General features: G+C 43.4%; 1 protein-coding gene across 1 annotated transcript in view; it reads right to left on the bottom strand.

Moving 5' to 3' along the window:
- The window catches only part of LOC135101786 (uncharacterized), a 398,691-nt gene that overhangs the window by 7,063 nt on the left and 367,741 nt on the right, over window positions 1-23,887 (bottom strand). The window lies entirely within an intron of this gene.

The following is a 23,887-nucleotide window of genomic DNA, read 5'->3' as shown; positions in this document are numbered from 1 at the left end:
ATACAGAAAGAGAGGGAAAGAGAGAGGTAAATAACGAGGAGGAGGAGGAGGAGGAGGAGGAGGTGGTGGTGGTAGTGAAAGGAACACACACACACACACAAAAAAATATGGAAAGCAAGACATGGAAGAAACAGAAAGGGGAATAGAAAGAGCATAGGAGGTCAACATTGTATGGAAAGACAGACATATATAACAATGAAGGAGGAAACAGGGAACAAAAGCGAAATGGGAGGGAAATGGAAGAGAAGAAGGATGGATGGACGGAAGGTCAAGGTTGTGAGGAAAAAGAGGAAACAAACAAAACAGACACGGAATGAAGATGGGCATCAAGGAAGGGAAGAAATGGAGGGCGAAGAGATAAGAAGAGGAAGGTGGAAAAAGTAAGGACGCGATAGTACGGAAGAAAAAAAAAAAATGAAAGGGAAGAAATAAGAAGAGAGTAGATATGCAGAGGTGGAAAAAACGAGGAAAGATATGCAAGAAATGATAAGTAAGGATAAAATGGGAGAGTAGATATGAGGAAGTGGAAAAGGTAAGGAAGTGTAAGATAGGTCAGGAGGAGGAAGAAGTAGAGTAAGAGAGAGAGAGAGAGAGAGAGAGAGAGAGAGAGAGAGAGAGAGAGAGAGAGAGAGAGAGAGAGAGAGAGAGAGAGAGAGAGAGAGAGAGAGGTAAGGAAGTGTAGGGTAGGATAGGTCTGATTTCAACAGCTACTGCGCTGTGGTAAAAATGAGATTTGTCAGAAACGTTCGTGTGAAAGGAACCTGATTTGTGGCAGGGACCTGGCTTGGAAATATTACAGTGTTAGGAGGAGAGAGGGTCTATGTCCGGTTAGGGAGGGAGGGGGATGAGAGAGAGAGAGAGAGAGAGAGAGAGAGAGAGAGAGAGAGAGAGAGAGAGAGAGAGAGAGAGAGAGAGAGAGAGAGAGAGAGAGAGAGAGAGAAAAGGAAAGATGGTGAATGGTTTGTGGAAGGGATGTAGACTTAATAACATAAGTGTGTAATAATAATATTATTCGGTTTATTTTTACAGTTGAAAATCCACATGTTACATACTAACATACACACTTCATCTAAGTATATATACAATTTAACCATAAGGAAGTATTTTACAATTTGATACTGTGGCTGCTAGACGGCGCCGGTCAATCTAGTAGACTAGGCCCGGGATGGTAGGAAACCCCGTGTGTATTTTATAATTCAGAGTTTGTTTCTCTTACGTAGCAGCGAGTCACAACTTCAGAATCACACCAGGTGCTAGGTAAACAGGGGCTACACTGTGTGTGTGTGTGTGTGTGTGTGTGTGTGTGTGTGTGTGTGTGTGTGTGTAAATCTATCAATATTGTCTTGTTGCATGCTTGCCTCCCTTCCTGCCCATCTCCTCCCCCTCTTCTCTCTCTCTCTCTCTCTCTCTCTCTCTCTCTCTCTCTCTCTCTCTCTCTCTCTCTCTCTCTCTCTCTCTCTCATTTCTGCAATAATAGTAAGCAAGGAATAATGTTGTGTACGTTGCTGTAAAATTCTCTCTCTCTCTCTCTCTCTCTCTCTCTCTCTCTCTCTCTCTCTCTCTCTCTCTCTCTCTCTCTCTCTCTCTCTCTCTCATTTCTGCAATAATATTAGTAAGCAAGGAATAATGCTGTGTACGTTGCTGTAAAAGCTAAGAATAGGCAGCATGTTGTCATTCATGAAAGTAAAATATATTTAATGCTACTAATTCTAAGGCTACACTTGCAACAGCTGGAGAGAAAGAGTGTGTGTGTGTGTGTGTGTGTGTGTGTGTGTGTGTGTGTGTGTGTGTGTGTGTGTGTGTGTGTGTGTGTGTGTGTGTGTGTGTGTGTATTTCCTTCAAGAGAGGCAGAACAGGGAATAAACGACCATAAATATGAGGAATGAAGGACATTTTTTGCCACCAGAGAGTCGGCATTTGAGGTGGAGGAGGAGACGGCATGTTTCATATCGTCGCATTTCAGTGGAGTCACCAGGGAGACGGAGTAAATATTATCAGGTTTCCAGGTCAGGTATTTGGCGGAAGGTGAGTCAGGAACGCCTTGAAATAGCGGGAAGGTCTTCACAGCCTCACGGAACACGGGAAGTTTTATCGGAATCTGTCAGGTCAGGAGATAGTGAAAGGAGAGATACAACTTATGCATTTTCAAGAACGAAGTACAAAAAGTTATCCTTCATTCATACAAGACGCAAAGAAAACCGCCACCGTTGAAACATTCGAAGAAGAGAGAACGTAGTTTTTTTGTTTTGTATCTTTTTCAAGATCGAAGCAAAAAGAGTTTTCATTCATATGAGACGGAGAGAAAATATGTCCGCCATTGATGCATTCAAAGAAAAGAGAATATACTCATTTCAGGAACGAAACATTAAAGGAGTTTTCATTCATTTAAGACGCGGAAAAATCATCGCCACCACTGAAGCATTTGAAGCCAAGAGAACAAACCATTAAAAAGTATGAATTCATTAGAAGGCACATAAAACACTACCCACCTTTAAAACATTCGAAGAAAAGAAAATCTATGTATTTTTCATTCAAGTAAGTCGAAGAGAAAGCATCACCGCCATTGAAGCGTTCGAAGATAAGACTAACACAGTGATAGTGATTTTTGAGAGTACGTGTCTGATAATGATGAAAAACGATGACTGATTGATTCATTGATTGACCAACGACACTACAACGACGAGAACATATGGCACCACTTAAGGACTTGAGTTAGAATTATTGCAATGTGAAACGAAAATATAAAAACGAAAATCAGAAAAAGCAATCATGCATGAATAGTATATTAGGGAAGTTTACAGATGCGTTAGTATGGATTTTATGTGACCCTGAGCGAGTAAAGGTGTAAATTGAAATACAGAGAGAGAGAGAGAGAGAGAGAGAGAGAGAGAGAGAGAGAGAGAGAGAGAGAGAGAGAGAGAGAGAGAGAGAGAGAGAGAGAGAGAGAGAGAGAGAGAGGAACAAAGGAATACTTGCATACAAAGAAAAACACACACACACACACACACACACACACACACACACACACACACACACACACACACACACACACAAGCAACCTAAAAAGTAGTCAAATAGCCTACAATATCGTCCTTCTAAACGCCAAAATATCGCGATCTGCCTCACTCGCCCGCTGCTCTTCGCCGAATCGCGCTCTGGGCAAACATGGAGCCGGGATACCAAAGGCCAAAGGGGAAGGGGGAGGAATTATACTGAAACTGATGACTTTTCCTTCAACTTTTTGCTTCATTGCAGTTTAATACGTGAGTTAGTGGCTCTCTGGAGGGACTGCAGCTGGTGAAGGAGTGTTGGAGAGAGGGAGTAAAGGGTGTGTTTGGAGGGGATGGGATGGTAGGTCTGGTGTTGCGTAGGCGGCTAAAAAAAAAAAGGGAAGGGATGGTTGGAATGGTTTCTGTATATTAAAACTGTTCCGTGTTATACCTGTTTGTTTCAGGGTCTTATTGAAGTGTTTATTGTTTTATCCACTTGTTGGTATTGCATTTTTTTTTCTGTATTGTTTCGTTATCAGAGAGAAGAGTAGTTCACTGCACTATTATTGGTCCATTGTTACTGTTTATTTGATGGTTCTAATAATATTTTCTACTTTTTTCCTTCCTTACGTTTCTACTGCCTCTGATCCCCGTGTATTCAAGTATTTTGTTTCTTTATTCCTAGCTATGATCATTTCAACGCACGACTAGTTTTTCGAAGTGATGCTGCTTTTCTGAATAATGCTTTGTCTTCTTTTTTTTTTTTCAAATGTTTCATATTTTTGTCTCCCTTCGTAGCTACTGTCTCTGATCCCTGTGTACTCAAGTGTTTTGTATCCTTGCGCAATGTTTTATTCCACGCGTAACCTGTTTTCTGAAGCGATGATACTGCACTTCACGATAACATTTTTGTCTTCCTCAACAAAGCAACGAGGACATGTAATCTATCACAGAGGAGTGGATTTTTTGTTCCCTCCGTCTCTCTTCCTCTCTGGTGCTCCCCTCAAACCACCCTGCTGCACCAACACTACCTCCACTACCACCAACACTCCTCCTGTTAACACATTCCCTTGCTTTACTTCCACCTGCTGCGCCTCATTACCACCTGCCTCGGTACACTACGTCCCAAGCTTCTCTCTGCACCAGCATCCTAACACCTGGCAAGAGGGGGAGGCCACCGCTGCACCTAATGCTTGTTTCCCTTATGAACCTTCGTAATTATACCAATAACTGTATGCTATAACTTCCGTGGATCGATATTACATCCTCCTTGCAATATTTTATCATGAAAACAAGTAAATTCATGGCACTAATACCTTCCCTTATGAATCTTCTACGTAATTATACCAACAACATTAACTTGAGATCGATTTAACATCCTCCATAAAGTATATTACGAGAGAACGACACCATTCATAACATTAATGCCTACCCTTGTGAACTTACTAAGCAATTATACCAACAACAGTAACTTACAACCGATATATAACATCCTTCAAGTTGATTCCGAGAGAACTCCATTCATGACACTAATAATACCTTCCCATATGAATTTTCTACGTCATCTTAGTTAACTTAAAATGCAAATAATATCCTTCCCAACATTTCTTAGGAGACAACTTGAATCATAGCACTAATACCTTCCCTTACAAAACTACTACGTAGTTAATCCCCCCAATTCTGGATTATCCTTCCTTGACCTTTGTTTAGAGACTTGCGGTTCAATGTTTTTTTTTTTTTGTTGCCAGTGACCCTCTTACATAAAAAAATATAACAACTATAACATATTAAGATCGATATAACACAGTCCTTAAACTATATTACAAGACCACTTAATTCATGGCGCTAATACCATCAATAAACACCCACATCAATGCCTCAGTGTACATAAGGAGTATCAAGAGCAGCAGCAGCAACAGCAGGAGGAGGCGCCCGGAACTCCTCCTCCTGACTCTTAGCGGAAGCTGCACCAAGACGCGCATCAAAGGCTACACAGTCTTTGAGCCGAACAACTTTGGTGTCGGAGTAGCCGCTAGAGGTCGTGTTCCCCCCTGTTCCCTCAAAGGTGGCGAGGGTAAAGGCGCCCGTAAGAGATCTTAAGGCCCCTTGAGAGGATTCCAAGGAGGAGGAGTTCAAGGAGCTGCCGAAGAAGGAGGAGCGTGTATTTGTGGAAAGAGATGCAAGAATATACTGTGTGTGTGTGTGTGTGTGTGTGTGTGTGTGTGTGTGTGTGTGTGTGTGTGTGTGTGTGTGTGTGTGTGTGTGTGTGTGTGTGTGTGTGTGTGTGCGCGCGCGCGCGCGCGCTAGAGAGTACACAGAATAATTCCTTTCAGTCTCCCTAGTACACTTAATTATACCCACTTACATAAAACATACCCTCAGTTAGAGTACAAAAAACAATCTTTAAAACGAATTCGGAAATCAGATACACGGTAGAAAAAGTAATAGATTTCTGTATGATGCCGTAAATTCACCACAAGACAAACAATAAATCACATGACCCGCCTCTCTGTTCTATACGTACGTACATATTTACGACCAAGACCCAAAGAACATTTATACAACTTTCATACAAAACTTTGAGGGACGGCGTTGCAGCGAGGCGGCAAACACGCGTGTGTCACTCTTCACTCCTGGTTCGTGAAATTTATGACAATCGTTCGTCAGGACTCGCGCACAAAACTCCTATAATGAAGTCCTTCTTTTCGCTGAAGCCAGTCAGTAAGTCACTCAGTGAATCAGTCGCACCCTTTTAGTTCTGAACAGAGGAACAGCATCTCTCTCTCTCTCTCTCTCTCTCTCTCTCTCTCTCTCTCTCTCTCTCTCTCTCTCTCTCTCTCTCTCTCTCTCTCTCTCTCTCTCTCTCTCTCTCTCTCTCTCTCTAAACGTACTAGGATACTAAGGCAGAAGGAAGAAAAAAGCTAACCAGTCTTCCCCTCCATCTCATTTCGTCTCCTCTCTTATCCTTCCCTCCTCTTTTTCCCTCCTTTCCTCTTGTTTCCAAACTTCCCTCTAACCTCACCCTTCACTTCTTCCCTCATCTCTCACTTCCTCCTCTCCCTCCATTTACTTCTCATCCCTACCTCCCACTCACCCTCCTTCCACTTTTCCCCTCATCTCTCCCTTCCCCTCACCGTCCCTCTCTTTCTCCTCCATCTCCTCCATCTTGCCCTCTCTCTCCCTTCGTCCTTGACCCGCCAAGCATTTCGTCTCGTCTCCCTTAAAGGAACTTTGCGTCCTTCTCCCCTGCGTAAATTTTCTTCCATAAGATGCATCTCCTCCACGTAAATTTGCCTGAAAATACGATATAACTCAGTGGTTGGAAAGAGGAGGAGGAGGAGGAGGAGCAGGAGATAAATTCATGCAGTGGTAGTTAGATGAAACTAGAATACAAGTGGTTTTGTGTGAGAGAGAGAGAGAGAGAGAGAGAGAGAGAGAGAGAGAGAGAGAGAGAGAGAGAGAGAGAGAGAGAGAGAGAGAGAGAGAGAGAGAGAGAGAGAGAATATTTGGTAGTTTCCGGTGTAGCCTTTCACTGATAAACGTCGACATTATACATCATAATGTACGTTTTCACCTACAAATCAAGCTAATTTCGTGGTGGATAGAATTATACAACTGTTTGTCAGCATGAGTGTGTATGAGTGTTTGTATGTTTATCTGTACTCTGGGGAAGAGGGGCTGTTGTTTGCTTGTTTGCTTGCTTGCTTGTTTGTTTGTTTGTTTGTTCGTATTACTGTTTGCCTATGATCAAAAATTTTCAAGTGTAATAAATAATAAATTGATGACGATACTACTACCACTACTACTATAACTATTACAACTACTACTGCTACAACAACAACAACAACAACTACTACTACTACTACTACTACCACCACCATCACCACCACAAAATAACCACACACACACACACACACACACACACACACACACACACACGTATTATCACCCACCACAGCTACTTTAACCACGACAGCGCCTACGTGTGGTGTGTGTTATGCAAACTTGCGCGGTGTGGATGTGTCGTTTGTTTTCATTAAGTCCCCACGCAACGCAGCTACACCCACCCTGCCTCCCCATTTCCTCCCTCATCCTCCCTCACTCCTTTCCACCTCCCTATCGTCCTCTTCTTGCAGACTCCTCTTCACCTTTCCATCATCACATCCTCCTCCTCTCCAGGTCCCCATCTTCTTCTCCTCCTCGAGCCTTCTCTCCCTGATTCCTCTCCACCTCCCTATTTTCTCCTCCAAGACCCTTCTCCTGCCCGCCATCTACTTCTCCCGGTCTCCTTAAGCTCGTCCTCCCGCCACCTCCCGCCCTCCCTTCCCGTACCAGGTGGCTGCCGGTGTGGCTTACAGCGTTTGAGGAGGGTGCCACTTTGATCTTGATTATTGTAGACGCATTATTATGGTTCTCAGGGGAAGGAGCGTCACTTCCTTTAGCAAATTATAGCGAGGAATGAACGTACTGTGTCTGTTTTGGTTGTCTTTTTTTTCAGATGTTTTGTTTGGTCATATTTATCTAAGTTCTGGTATAATTTTGCTTATTATTTTATTTTAGATTATAGAAAATAGTGAATATTGTTTCTGTTGTCCTTTATAATGTTACAGAATAGGATGTACTGTTCTAGTTTTTGGCCGTCTTTTTTTTTTTTTTTTTTTTTTGAAATGCTTTGTGTCATATTTGTCATCCTACTGTGACAATTTGGTATTTCCTTTCAGACTATATAGAGAATAAAGTCATTACGTGATTTTTTTTATCATTTTTTATTTCGTTGTTCTTTATTATGAATTATTGTTCAGTCATGCTTCACTTTTTCAATAACAACTAGAATAGTAAAGAATGAGGAATACACAAACTAAACAATCTTCACAAGCATTGCCGGGGAACAAAACAGCCATTCCCGCGAGGCACAACACAGGAGGGTTAGCTAACATGCTGAGGCGCACACCACAACGCCACTCAGACTGCTCATCTACATAATTTCTGCCTGCCTGCCTCCTGATACCCCTCCGCTAACGACGGGATAGGTTAGGAGGCGATTTAGTAATAGTCCTTTCCCTTCCTGCCACTCGTCACTGCCTCCTCCCTCTGCTAGACACCAGCCTCTCTGCCTCTTCTCCCTTAGCGTCTTTCCTCCAACCTTATTCCTACAACGATCCTTCTTTCTGTAGTTTCTTCTTGCAGCATTCCTTCTCTTCCTTCTACTCTTTCACTCCTTCACTATGCACAAATCCCTCCCTTTCCCTCTATCTTTTTTTTTGGTTCTCAAATAGAGTGGTAGATGAGTGGAACGGACTCAGTAATCATGTAGTTAGTGCCAGGACACTAGAGAGCTTTAAGAGAAGATTAGACAAGTTTATGGATGGGGATAACAGATGGAAATAGGTAGGAGTGTTTCATACAGGGACTGCCACGTGTAAGCCTGGTCGCTTCTTGCAGCTTCCCTTATTTCTTATGTTCTTATGTTCTTATCTGAACGTCTTTTCCCCTAACTTCTCGTCTAGGCTCCGTATCTCTTCCTATTTTTCAGTCATGCATCCTTCCCCTGCTGCGCCTTGCTGAGTCTCTCCCACCAAGCTAAGATGTGCGGCAGGTGCTGAGGCGACGCGCACACCCAATTTGCCGCGGCGCTGAATCGCTTTTTATTTACACATCTTAATGTCAGTCCTGGCGGGAGCGGTGGCAGCTTTAGTGGAGATGCGTCGGTCCTAACACGGCATGCAGAGGCTGGGCAGGGTGGGATGCAGGGAGTGGGTGGCGGCGCGAGGCCCTGTTGGTGCGAGGCTCCCCGTAAATGGTGCTTGGTCGTTCCTTAGGGAAAATGGGATATGCCGCCAGTAGGGGATCACACAGGCGGCGGCGGCGGCACTCCAGGCTGTTTGTGTGGCTTGCATGTGTGCTGTTTATTTTGAATTAATTTCATAACAGCCTCGTGTTTGCCTGTGTGTTTGGCTGTGTGTGTGTGTGTGTGTGTGTGTGTGTGTGTGTGTGTGTGTGTGTGTGTGTGTGTGTGTGTGTGTCAGATACTGGGTTGCTAGTCATCTCTGACAATACTATCAAAGCGAAGAAAAATATCCCATTAAACTACGTGTGGATAACAGGAGGAAAGGCACCGTGGATGGCATGCAGCAGATGGTAGGGAGCACGGGGAAGGGCGGCAGTGGGCATGGGGTATGAGGAAGGGCGGTAGGGGGTCAGGGGGCAGGGTGTGGGTGTCCGGTGCGGTGTGGGGAGTTGGACGGCGGCATGGCTGAAGAGCAGGGCAAGGGGCGGCGTGGAGGGATGCGAGCTTCAGCGGCTGATCAATTACACCTGGACTCTGATCTGGCTTTGGTTCAACAAGGTTAACAATCGCTTGTTAGCCTGATGTCATTAGAGGCCTCGTTAGCCCGCGGCGTGACACCATCGGGGAGGTCGCAACACTGCCAACTATGGTGCGCACACTGCCCGCCATTAACTTTGATTGCCTCCAAAATATTTATTCTTTGGCTTTCAACGAGAGAGATTGGCGCTTGCTTGTACTCTTTTATATATATATATATATATATATATATATATATATATATATATATATATATATATATATATATATATATATATATATATATATATATATATATATATATATTTCAATGCTTATTAGTAGAAGTTGATAGGAGGATTTAAACTTAGGCCTTAAAACAATGTAAAGAAATCATTGCAATTATTGCACGAGTAAATAAAACATTTAACTGATTGAACATGCAACGTGAATTTCACTGATCATATGAAGAAGATAAACCATTCCAATTAGTCTTTAGATGGGTTAGTAGATATTAGGTAAGGTTAACTTACTTATAGCTGATTTAATCTAGACAACCCTAATATAAGAAACCTAATATGACCTATTTCTGCCATTAAAAAAACGAGCTGATATGGCTGATAGTTATGTGAAGAAAGTGAAAAAAAATGTAAATTTTTTAAACGAAAAATGTTGAACGCTGTTGAGATAAATTTAGGAATAACGTAACACCTTCACGCACTTTCAAGTTTTAACATCAACTGGCGCTGCTTTATGCTTTGTGTTCCTCAGCGCCAAGTCAACGCCAGCACCACTAGGGGCTCGCTGCCGCTACAAGCCTTAAAGAGCCGGGAGCAGGACGTGCTGGTGTACTGGCTGCCTCAAATAATTCACCTCAAAGACTAATATGCGAGGAAGCAATATAACAAACACGTGTGAATGCCAGCTATTATATTACAGGCGAGAACCAGCCTCGTGTTGGTCCCCTCCTTACCTCCATGCCTCCCACCCTGTCTCCTTCCTTCCCTCCCTGCCTCCCTCCCTCCGGCTTCACGCCACACCTGCGCTCTTCCTAACACCTGGCTAGGGTGTAATGGCTGACTATTAATTATCACCAATTACCTCCGTCCCATTACTCGTGCTTTAATATAATTGGGCTTGGCTACCTGTTTGCTGCACCACTGTGTTCGCACCTCCACGCTCGCCCTCCGGTCTCTCTATCCCTTTAATTTATGCATCTATCGCCGACACTTTGGCAGTCTGCTAATAGTTTCCTCAGGTTAAGTTTCTTGTGATTAAACGAGGAATTTGATAACCGAAGTGAGAGATTCTTGAGGCATCTTGCAAAGTTTTGTTCCCCTGATGGAAAGAGTGCGTGTGCTGTTCCTCTCCCACGCGAATAATTTGATGAATTTACTACCATCTTCCAGAACAAAGTGACGGGCGAACACCAACGCACAGCCCACGCCTCGTGTACATGCATCGCTAACAATTGTTCTCGGCAAAGCAATAGTGGCGCTCTCTCTCTCTCTCTCTCTCTCTCTCTCTCTCTCTCTCTCTCTCTCTCTCTCTCTCTCTCTCTCTCTCTCTCTCTCTCTCTCTCTCTCTCTCTCTCTCTCTCGCTGTGTGTGTGTGTGTGTGTGTGTGTGTGTGTATATGCCTCACCTCCCACACCATTAGTAGCGCCGCTCATCTTGCGTCACAGCCCCCTGGCCCTGACCGAGCACCACCCGCACTGCCTCCCTTTCTCACGCCTGCATCAACTTAAGAGGCTGTCGAGGAAGGTTGCCTAACGACCTACTAACAAGTTCGTTCAAGCCGGGCAATCAGAGGTCTTAACAACCCAGGAAACGAGGTGCCTAACGAGCTGATAACGAGCGGTACCGGAGACTTCGTCGCCAAACTAGCGTGGCGGAATGTTGAGTGTAAACAGGGCCAGCCTGCAAACAATGTGGAACTAATGTCATCAGAGCAACAAAAGTAAATCGAGGTAGGTGAGTGAGCAGCGGGAGAACGGGGGGCACTGGTGATAACCGTGTGTGTGTGTGTGTGTGTGTGAGGTAAGACCGGGGACGAGGCAAGAGGGAACAGAGGAGCATCGTCAGGCGTCAGGCGCGTGGCTTGTGTGTGTGTGGCGGGTGGGGTAGGGGTGTGGGTGGGTGGATGTGAGGGATGTTTATGGGGGATGTGGATGAGAATGATGGGGGTGTGGGTGGCAGGAGGGCGGTGCAAGGTGACGTTGGGTAAACTTTGGGTGAGATCAGGCAAGCGAGGGTGAACTTCAATGAGCCTTTGTGCATTAAAGCGAGGGAGGGAGCGAGGGTGAATGAAGATGAAGGAGGAGGAGGAGGAGGAGGAGTGAATTAATTAAAGTTGACCCTAGTGAAACAAATCTATAGACTGAAGATGAATGTTTGATGGTGATTTAAAAAAAAAAAGTAAAGGGAATACATTACAGTGAGTCACCAAACGACGCTAAACGAACATGCATAAAATAAAGGCAAGAAAAAAAAAACTGTGATAACCCCTTCACTGCTAATCTAAGTATGACACGTGTCACTTCGTGTTAATATCTGCAGACAACTTTAGTTCTGTCTACTTGACAGAACTAAATTACATACAATAAAATACGTAAACTATTCAGGTTTAAACTATTCGACCATTCCTTTTACTATCACTGGTGTTTTTTGAAAAATATATCCTAAACATGTACTAGACTATTCTATTTGACGAGTAAAGAAAACATATTAATAATGTACCAAAACTACCAAATAATCTCTACTTAATACAAAAAATTCTAAATGCCAAAAAAAAAAAAAAAAAAAAAAAAAAAAACAGAAATTAACGTTTTGCAAGGGAAGCGGAACTAATTCAATCACAAGTAAATGCTCCTCAGGTTAAGAAATGGCTCCCTCGTCTCCTTCTAGCCACGTGCCTCAGCCAGCCGCGCTCCTCAGGCCAAGAGAATGTAGCGCGGCGCCTCGTGAGCTCCGGGAGGCGGCGAAATGAAGGCCCGGCGATGATGCACTAGAATAAGGCGAGTGTGTGAAGCGGGTGCTGTTTCATTTTCACTAATGGATAAGAGAGAGAGAGAGAGAGAGAGAGAGAGAGAGAGAGAGAGAGAGAGAGAGAGAGAGAGAGAGAGAGAGAGAGAGAGAGAGCGTAAACATTCCTCACTACAAAAAAAAAAAATATTAATTATTTTCTTTATTTTCATTATCATTCTGTGGTTCGTGTTTTGAAGGAATACAAGAAAAAATGTTATTACGAGGCAAAAAGTGAGCTTGTGAAGTCTTTTTTGTTTCTTCTTGATGCTTAGAACATTTTATTTATTTATTTATTAGTGTGTGTGTGTGTGTGTGTGTGTGTGTGTGTGTGTGTGTGTGTGTGTGTGTGTGTGTGTGTTATTCTTTCTCGTTTCTTAAACACACACACACACACACACACACGTGAAAGAAAAAAAAAAATATATATATAAATAAATAAAACAAACCCAAATGAAAAGAAAAAATATATATATCACAGGTTTTTGTTGTATTAAAATGGACAAACATTTTTATATTTTCTGAAATGCTGAAAACACACACACACACACACACACACACACACACACACACACAACGATAATACTTTCTACGTGTTTTCAATAATACGAACATATGAAATAAAATGCCTTAATATTCTCTCTCTCTCTCTCTCTCTCTCTCTCTCTCTCTCTCTCTCTCTCTCTCTCTCTCTCTCTCTCTCTCTCTCTCGTGACTCGCCATCTGGTAAAGAAAAACTGCGATAGAAAAATCCAACTTTTTCACGGAGGCTCTTTGCTTTCCCCTCCCCCTCCAGTCCCTTTCAGTTTTGCCCTCCCTCTTCCCTCCTGCGAGCCATCAGAGAGGCAATATGGCGCCCCATTAGAAGTATTTTTATGGGTGTATCTTTTTCTGGTTCAAGGGAATGGCGGAGTGAGGGGGACGCTCGTGATAGCTTTTCTGGAATACGCAAATTAACGAAGAGCAAACAGTTATGGGCAAACAAACATAACGAAGCTGAGTGATGACGGCGGAGGGAGGAGTAGTGGTGGTGGTGGTGGTGGTGGTGGTGGTGGTGGCGGGGGAGGTGGGAAGATGGGAGTTTGGTGAGGAGGAGGAGGAGGAAGAGGAGGAGATAAGAGTGGTGGTGACGATGATGGCATGGGAGAGAGGGAAGGTCTAGGACTGACTGACTCTCTCTCTCTCTCTCTCTCTCTCTCTCTCTCTCTCTCTCTCTCTCTCTCTCTCTCTCTCTCTCTCTCTCTCTCTCCATAAATGGGCTTACAAGTCTTGGCATCGCTAGAAGATGGCTCGGTTATAGACTGGTGTGTTTTTAAGCTCAAAAGGCCAAGCTACTCAAACGCTGCCTCACATCAAATGCGGCGCCTTCACAACCCCACGTGTCTGTCCTCGCGTGTCTACATCCCATAAACATTCCAGCGAGGCCACCAACATCGCTGCCTCTTCCTCCATCCATTTCCCCAGCCTTGCGTTGTGGAAAACAGTCACTCACCTAGCTAGTCAGTCAGACGGTCCATCACTTACTTAGCCAGTCAGGTCGCCATTAATCAGTCAAGTCAGATGTTCAGTCAGTCAAGTCATTCAGCAACTCATTACGCCAGTAGTCAGGCATTAAGCTAAGCAGTCACTCAGTAACTCAGCCAGTCAATATGGCTCGGTAATTCAGTGGGTCAGTCAGTTATTCAGTCAGCCACTCTGTCAATCATCAGGATCACTCTGTCAATCATCAGGATCTTGTTACGTCTACCAGTATGTCAGTATTCCAGAGAGAGAGAGAGAGGATGAGAGAGAGAGAGAGAGAGAGAGAGAGAGAGAGAGAGAGAGAGAGAGAGAGAGAGAGAGAGAGAGAGAGAGAGAGAGAGAGAGAGAGAGAGAGAGAGAGAGAGAGAGAGAGAGATCTTGTTACGTCTACCAGTATGTCAGTATTCCAGAGAGAGAGAGAGAGAGAGAGAGAGAGAGAGAGAGAGAGAGAGAGAGAGAGGAGAGAGAGAGAGAGAGAGAGAGAGAGAGAGAGAGAGGAGAGAGAGAGAGAGAGAGAGAGAGACTTTCATAAAATTTCATATCGAAGAAACCTGCTAATTTCTTTCTTCTTTTTCCTGCTCCAGATCTAAGTCAGAATGAAATTGTTCTCTTACTTTCACTTCAGAAAACAAAAAAAAATCATCATATTACTAACCTCCTCCTCCTCCTCCTCCTTTTTTAGTTACAATTATAAGAATCGATAGTTTTAATAATTCTTTCACAGGTACACGCACATGAACCAAAGAACAAAAAAGTGGTGCAGGCAATTTCCTTTCTCCTATTCACTGGGGAATAAAACATGGACAACAAAACACAAGAACAGAAAGACAAAAGTCCAACAACCACAAGAATAACGCAAGCGAGAGCAAGGAACAAGTGAATAAATCAAGAGGTTAAGTGGCAGCAAAGTAAACAAATAAAGGGGAGAAAAAATACGTGAAAGAAAGTAATAAAAACTAAAAAGAAAGGTATCCCCATTATATAAAAAAGAAATATATTGACACTGAAGCAGGAATAAACAAAAAAGAACTAACAAATAAACAAGAAAACAAATATTGACACCCCCCGATAAAAAAACGGAAGAAATAAAAAAAACAAAAAAAAAACACAGATAAAAGTAGAGGAAAAAGGAGAAAAAATGTCGGAGAGAGAGAGAGAGAGAGAGGAGAGAGAGAGAGAGAGAGAGAGAGAGAGAGAGAGAGAGAGAGAGAGAGAGAGAGAGAGAGAGAGCCAAACAAATCACCAGTTTGTAACACGCTATGGCATCTTCAGCGCTTCCCATACCTCCAGAATATTGGCTTACAGGTTATATGCCTTGAATTTTACAGATTCAAGCGTTCCTCTGTCCCCTCGCTGGACCTCGGACTGGGGAAGAGAGAGAGAGAGAGAGAGAGAGAGAGAGAGAGAGATGAGAGAGAGAGAGAGAGAGAGAGAGAGAGAGAGAGAGAGAGAGAGAGAGAGAGAGAGGAGTGGTGATGTAGGAAGGTAACACAGGGAGGGAGGGAAAGGGAGGGAAACCACCATTTCTTCGTCCCGTCTCTCTCCTCCTCTCCTCTTCTTCCTCTTGCCTCCTCCTCCCCTTGAATTTCCCTATATTCAGCAAAGGCTCCTCGATTATACTTTTTTTTATATAAATTTTTCGACCCTTCCTCCTTCCCCCCCTTCGTCTGACCACCACCACCGCCACCTAGGTCCTCCTCCTCCTCATCATCCTCCTTCCAAAATCAAACCCTGAAAATACATAAAAATGAAAGAACCTTTTATTTTTCCTTATATATGAAAAATGGAAAAGAAAATTGCATCTACTCCAGGTTTCTTTTTCTTTTTTTGAAGTGGGATTGTAGGGAGGAGGTTGTGTGAAAAGAAATAGTAAAAACGTAGTAGTAGTAGTAGTAGTAACAGCAGCAGTGGTAGTGGTAGTAACGGTAGTAATAATAATAGAAGTAGTAAAAGTAATGATGATGATGTTAATAATAATAATAACAATAATGATAATAATAATAATAATAATAATAATAATAATAATAATAATAATAATAATAATAATAAAATTCATAACTGGAAATATGTATGAGAAGCGCTTAATTCTTGCGTTAAAAATGATGCGGGATTGGAAGAAGGAAAAAATTGCGTTTCTTCGATATAAAATGTTTGAAAGAAAGGCAATTCCCCCCCCCCTCTCCTCTCTCTCTCTCTCTCTCTCTCTCTCTCTCTCTCTCTCTCTCTCTCTCTCTCTCTCTCTCTCTCTCTCTCTCTCTCTCTCGTCTTGCTTGTCTCCGCGTCTGTCTGCGTGTTAATCTGCTCATAACACACACACACACACACACACACACACACACACACACACACGGCGCGCTCATCGGTCAGCCTGTAAACCTTTAAAGTCCCGGCGTGCGGCGTCAGCGGGCTGGGATGGCGGCTGACAGCTCGCCCCGGGTCCGTCAGCTTGTGTCAGCAATATCCAGAATCTCCATCTCTTCCCCTCTCCATCCTTTCTCCTCCCCTTCTCCGCCCTGCCCTTCCATGCCCTTCCCGTTCCACTTCCTCTCTCTCTTTTCCTCTCTACCCCCTCAACCTCGCAGCCTCGTAGCCTCACATCCGCCACCTTCAAAGTATTTCGTAAGGGACAAATATATGTACGTATCTAAAACGAATACTTTATCTCTCTTTTGCGCTGTTTGTTGTTGTTGTTGTGAAGGTGGTGGTGGTGGTGGTATTTTTTTTTTTTTTATTGTTATAGGTGATGGTCGTGGTGTAGGTGGTGGTGGTGTAGATACATAGTAGTGTTGCTGCTGTTGTCATTGTTGTTGTTGGTGGTGGTGGTGGTGGTGTTGTTAGGTACCGATCGTTGTTTGGTAATGCTACTGATACTGCTGCTACTTCTGTTACTACGGCTACTCTAAAACGCCATCACCACCACCACCACCCGGACAAGTATCACAGCATCTCTAACTTTCTGTACCCTTGACATGACAGCGTAACACTCACAACTACCAGGTCATGATGTCTGTGTGTGTGTGTGTGTGTGTGTGTGTGTGTGTGTGTGTGTGTGTGTGTGTGTGTGTGTGTGTGTGTGTGTGTGTGTGTGTGTGTGTGTGTGTCCGTCCGTCATATATCTACTCTTGCTGCTCCTACCTTCGCCTCACTCGTAGTTTCACCACCACCTCGTCTTCAATTCCAGGAGCAACGGAAATTTATTATTCAAATCTTTGTATATTTTGGCTTTCTTTTACCGCGGAGACTTTCACGGGTTCAATGAAACACGAGTTAAATAACCCTGTGAAAAGTCATGAATGTGTTTGCTTACATGCATCAGAATATACATGTTGCCAGACGTTCACACACACACACACACACACAGACACACACACACACACACACACACACACACACACACACACACACACACCTGGAGCTATTGTTCGAACGTATGCATGTATATATGTATGTATGTATGCATGTATGTACGTATGCATGTTATGTATGTCATATGCTGAGTCTGCTTGTGTGTGTGTGTGTGTGTGTGTGTGTGTGTGTGTGTGTGTGTGTGTGTGTGTGTGTGTGTGTGTGAGCCAGGTGCCCCAACAGCTCGGATGGAAATGCCACCAAGCCACTAGAGCCGTGCGTGACTGAACAGCTACACAGGCAGTATCATGGAGCTGTAGGCAGCCCGCACATGACCCAGAACTCTAAATAAAAAATATCCTTTGTTGTAAATAGATATTAAGATAGGTAAATAGAGGAATAGACAGATAGCTATAAACAGAAGAACAGATAAATAGAAAGAAAAATAGATAGATAGACAATTTGATAAATAGGAGTACATATCCGATCACAAGATTGCGAGAATACAAAATTCATTAAAAAGTATGGTGCTCCAACAAAAGATAAAAAAAAAAAAAAAATAACAATAATAATAATAAACACGAAGAAAACGCATCAAACACAAGCACTTAAAAAAGAAACTGCATACCACAAGCCAAAAAGATGACACCCACTCCTTTCACCCCATCTACCCAACATAAACAACTATAGCAAAAAACACGATGAAGAAAACACATAAAACAAAGTCACTCAAAAAAATACACATCACAAACCAACAAAAATAACATCCTCCCACTCAACTCCCTTCCCACACACACGGACACACAGACACACCAAGAAAACTAAACGATGAATTCCCAGCACACTATTATACACTAAACACACTAAGTCCTCTGGGTCTGGTGGAGGGTTCAGTTGAGAGGGTCCTTAGTGAACCAGTCACGTGTAAGACCTGTTTATGTAGCCAGGCGGAGGGATGCCACCTCCTCAGGGCGACGTCAAAGGAAGATGAGGAGGAGGAAGAAGGAGAGAGGAAGGAGGATGGACGGGATGAATGGGAGGCTGCGTGGCGGTGCGGTGGAGAGGGCATGTTGCAAGCCATACTCGAGTCATCTCCCGGGAGCCTTGTGTGTGTGTGTGTGTGTGTGTGTGTGTGTGTGTGTGTGTGTGTGTGTGTGTGTGTGTGTGTGTGTGTGTGTGTGTGTGTGTGTGTGTGTGTGTGTGTGTGTGTGTGTGTGTGATGGACGTGTCTCCTTTTCCTAACACTTTCCTCTCTATCATAAATTTTTGTGACAGTCCATCCATCACTCTCAGTCACTCCAGCAAACGTCAGCATTCTTCCCAATGATACACAGGCTTCATTACTCTCTAATGTCCACACCTGCAGTCCTTTCTTGCCCCTGTTAGAAACGCCACACGCCCAGCACTTCCGCCTCCCATCGCCACGCCCCAGCAAACTCCACGTTCCGACAAGAGGCAGCAAGGGTCAGAGTCGCGTGGGCCTTGTCGCTGTGTTCCTGACTTGCTCCTGCTGGAATTAACTTGTCCTCGTCAACAGTGAGCCGGCGCTGTCTGAGGCACGTTCGTCAGCAAATAGGAAATACGCGTTACAGGGACTCGGATGCACATCAACGAACACCAGGTAACTGAACAGCTGCTGCTGCTGCTACTGCTGCTGCTGGCCCGGGCGAAGCTTTGTGTAGGGAGGGGGTGCTTTGGTGGTGGTGGTGGTGGTGGTGGTGGTGGTGGTGGTGGTGGGTGTAGTTTATCATTATTTATTATTATTGTTATTATTATTATTATTATTATTATTATTATTATTATTATTATTATTATTATTATTAGTTACTACTACTACTACTACTACTACTATTACTACTACTACTATATCATAATAATGGTGGTAGTAGTAGTAGTAGTAGTAGTAGTAGTAGTTAGCAGTAATAGTAATTAGTAGTAGTAATAATATAATTATTATTAATAGTAGTATTGTAATGGTAATATTAATGGTAGTTGTGGTAATAGTAGTAGCGGATAGTGATAGTCATAGTGGTAGTGATAGTGGTGGTGGTGGTAGTAGTAGTAGTAGTAGTAGTAGTAGTAGTAGTAGCAGCAGCAGCAGCAACACCGCCAGCACCACCACCGAAGCAGAAGCAGTAGTAGCAGTAGCAGCAATAGCAGCAGTAATTTCAGCAGGAGCAGCAGCAGCAGCAGTGGTGGCAAAGGTGGCAATGTTGTTGGTATAACTTTCTACATATAATCCCCTCATTCATCACATCGCCCACATACACAAGTCCTCGCGCTTCTCAACAAAAGCCATTATGTGCGCGGAGTCACTGCATCACGGGGGTCGTTCGCATATTTGCCTCCCTGCACACACACACACACACACACACACAGCCACACTGAACCCCATCCTCAACCTCAGCATCATTCTACTTAGACCCTCATCATCAACTCCGCTGGGTGTCCCCGTAACCTAGCAAACGTCCGGCATCTTTTCATCTACACATCATCAACATTAGTCTACTTTTCATCTACAAATCATCAACATTAGACTATCTCACTCCATACAGTTTTTCTTTCTCACGCTTATTTCTCTCTACTTCTCTACTTTCTACTACCCTATTCCCTACTCCTGTCCCATTCTTGTTTCTTTCTATGGCTATTATTCAGAAATCCTTCCCCCTCTCACCACGACGATTTTCCAAGGCCACAGAGATGATAAGCCGGGTTCTCAAGAGTGTTTCTCCTGTTAATAATGTAGAAATCTTGTTACTTTGTCACTAGAACCGTAGAAACACCCTTGAAAGCCCACGTAACTTAATCTACAGGCTTTTGAAACTAGCGGATGTGCGGCGCGGGAGTGTTTCGGAAAATAGTCCTATGTCTTCTCCAGCCATTTTATTTCTTGCTCTGTGAAATGTGAGTATGGACAGTAAGTTAGTTCGTTCGTTCTTTCGTTCGTTCGTTAGGTAGTTAGTTAAGCTGCTATCTGTCTTTTGTTATATTTCTAAGTGTAGTTTTATTTTTTTTCTGTGCCATACATTTTTTTTTTCTGATGTCCAATATTTGGAAAGCTATAGTGAATCCCGTGTGTGTGTGTGTGTGTGTGTGTGTGTGTGTGTGTGTGTGTGTGTGTGTGTGTGTGAGGTAGGCGAGCGAACACCACAGCTTTAGTTAAGAACCTCTACCCCCACCTTCCCCCGTCTCTCTCTCTCTCTCTCTCTCTCTCTCTCTCTCTCTCTCTCTCTCTCTCTCTCTCTCTCTCTCTCTCTCTCTTATTGTGTCCTGCTTCCTTCCTTCCTCTTCCTCTTTCTCCTCCTCCGTCACCACCTTCCTTCTTCTCCACCATCACCACAGTCACCACCACCATCACCACCCACATACATCCAGAGCAACTGAAACCTCATATTTTAAAACTAGTGCTGATGATTCGACCATCATTACCACCACCACCACCACCACCACGCACTTATCTTCGCCTCTTCGATACGTGACATTAATAGAAAAATTAAGAAAAAGCACCACCACCAAGGACCCGGTTCTCTACACGCAGCCACAACAGCGGTAATGTGTAGACCGATTCTTACAGTTACTATATTAAATTCCCTTCAAATCCCGCCATTACCACTACCACCACCACCACTCTCACCACCACAGCCACTAATCACTAACGCGACATGACCACTGCTGCCACTCTCCTGGTCCTTGTAACTGTATATATTTCTCTCTCTCTCTCTCTCTCTCTCTCTCTCTCTCTCTCTCTCTCTCTCTCTCTCTCTCTCTCTCTCTCTCTCTCTCTCTCTCTCTCTCCATAAAGAACAATACAAAATAAATCCAAACCATTAACAAAACAACACAGTCCAACCCGGCCCAGCCCAGCCCAGCCTCCTACGTCAAGCCTAAAACATTCCACAAACTTCAATATAATCATTATGATGTAACGGGAATATTCCAGAAATCAATCTTTCTGAATATATTAAAAACTACAAACCCGCCCTTTCCCTTTGATACACAGAGTCCCCTCCTACCCACTCCCTCTCCCTTTTCCTCTCTCCCTCTCCTGCCGCTCCTCTTCCCCCATATTCTGAAGGTATTCCCTGCCTGGAGGAAGAAATTTCACCCGCCAAATATTCCAAAATATATTGAGATTTTCTCGAAACTTTTCCTATACACTTTGCAGGCCGCATCTCTTCCTCTCCCTCTCTCTCTCTCTCTCCGTCGCTCTCTCTGTCCCCCTCGGCTCCACTGCACAGACTCCAGAACCGAATTCAGTATTTTGTTGAAGCGTCCGGCGGCATTACTAGAGTTCGATCATTTACGTTTCATGTAAAAATGGAATGAGATGGAGAGAGTGAGTGAGTAAAAGAATAGAAAGAATAGCGACGCATGCGCTTAACCAGAAGTAATAATGAGATGAGAATAAAAGAAAAGAAAAAAAAAGAATAACGAGGCATGCGCACAACGAAATGGAAAAGGAGATGAAATAGTAAAAGGATGGAAAAAATGAGGACGGCGCATGCGCACAACCAAAAGGAAATAAAGTCATTAGAATAAGAATAGAAAAAAAAAAAAAAGACAACGCATGCGTATGACCCGTAAACATCGAAAAGAAGCGACACAAAAAGGAGAAAAATCAAATAAAAGTAATGAAGAAAAACAATATATATATATATATATATATATATATATATATATATATATATATATATATATATATATATATATATATATATATATATATATATATATATATATATATATATATATATGTTACAGTCAATACCTGAATCCAGACAATTTGTAAAGTGACTTATTTTTTCAGGCAATTTGTGAACTGCCTGGTTAGGTTAGGTTAGGTTAGGTTAGGTTAGGTTAGGTTAGGTTAGGTTAGGTTAGGTTAGGTTAACCTAACCTAACCTAACCTAACCTAACCTAACCTAACCTAACCTAACCTAACCTAACCTAACCTAACCAGGCAGTTCACAAATTGCCTGAAAAAATAAGTCACTTTACAAATTGTCTGGATTCAGGTATTGACTGTAACATATATATATAAATATATTATATATATATATATATATAATATAATATATATATATATATATATATATATATATATATATATATATATATATATATATATATATATATATATATATATATATCCACACGCGGCGATCTCTTGGCAAGGGAGAAAAACACGGAGACTTAATATTCTTAAAGTAGGTTCGTCTTCTTTAATGGTTCTTGAATTGCACCGCGCCTTCTTTGATGTGACCCCGAAGAAAGGAATCTTAGATAAAAGGATTTAGGCCCTCGAAGTGGAATTTTATATTCTTCAGACAAACGAGCAAGCTAAGGCGTCTGTGAAAGAGGTAGGGAGGCAGGATGGGAGGATAGGAAGGAGGGAGGAAGGGAGGGAAGGTGAAGTGGGGAGAAAGACAGAGGGAAGGAAGGAGAGGGGTTAGAAGGCGAGTTAAGGGGGAAAAAAATGAAAGTAAATAGGCTTTGTTCTTTCGATTTGTCCCCCTTATATAACGGATGAAAGGCCTCATTCCAGTCAAACCCGCAAAAAGGATGTTGACAAAAACACGAACATTTGTGACCCTCGTAACTCGCGGCGCCATTCCTCAGCGGCGTCACAGGAGCGACCTCAGGCACTCCGCTGCGTCACGCCGCCTAATTCATGCCGCCACAAATCACGCCGGCTGTCTCCCGCGGGCTGCTCTACGCCATGAAGTCACCAGAGGGCGTCATGCGGAGGCTCAGAGTTCAGGGGCGCCAGTTGTTGCGGCGCCATTTAAAGTTTCCAGCAATTAATCACAGTCACCAATAATGCCGCAGGTTAATTCTAGACCTCGTCAACTCCGTGGTGCCCGATGACAAAAGCAGCAACAACATTATCAACAACAACAACACAGACACATGAACAGCCTTTTTTTTTCCCTCTCTCTCTTTGAGGGCGTTTTTTCTTCCCTTCCTCACCTTTGGCCAGTGCCCTTCTTACATACAATGAATGCACCACCAGTACAGTATTACCACTAATAATAAGTAGCACCGTCATCAGCACATAGCACCATCCTCTCAAAACAGCGCCAGTGACAGAAACAGCATCTCAAGTACCCCGACAGTACAGAACCACCAGCAGTAGCAGCACCATCATCAGCACATTAGCACCACTCATCACAAGATAGTGCCAGTAACAGAAACGAATAGCAACAAGAGGAGCAGAAGCACAGCAGCACTCAGGCCCAGGAATGACAATGGGGCATCGCAGGTCAGGAAGAAGTGCTCACCTCGCTCAGGGAAGAAGGGGAACCCACCGCCACTTGTTTTCCCAGCGCGTGAAGCCATCAGGGCCAAGATTGCGTCACTTACAGGAAATACCGGGGAGCGAGAGATCAGGAAGCTAACCAAAATCGATTGCTGTGTGTGTGTGTGTGTGTGTGTGTGTGTGTGTGTGTGTGTGTGTGTGTGTGTGTGTGTGTGTGTGTGTGTGTGTGTGTTCTTACTACAGGTGCCTTTTTTTTTAGCCTCTTCTCCGGCTTTATTTTTTAACCTTTTTGGTAACTATTTTTTGGGACATTTTCAACTAATTTTGTTTTTTCAACCTCTTCTCTCACTAAGTGTTTTCTCTGTTTTTCAACTTTGACTATATTTTTTTTCCAGCCTCTTTTCCGACTATAGCTTTTTTCTTCCCAACTTCTTCTCCGACTACA

The sequence above is a fragment of the Scylla paramamosain genome, chromosome 7 (genome assembly GCF_035594125.1).
Source record: "Scylla paramamosain isolate STU-SP2022 chromosome 7, ASM3559412v1, whole genome shotgun sequence".
NCBI lineage: Eukaryota > Metazoa > Arthropoda > Malacostraca > Decapoda > Portunidae > Scylla > Scylla paramamosain.
Note: the sequence above shows the minus strand (reverse complement) of the source record. Positions and strands in the feature narration are given on the sequence as shown.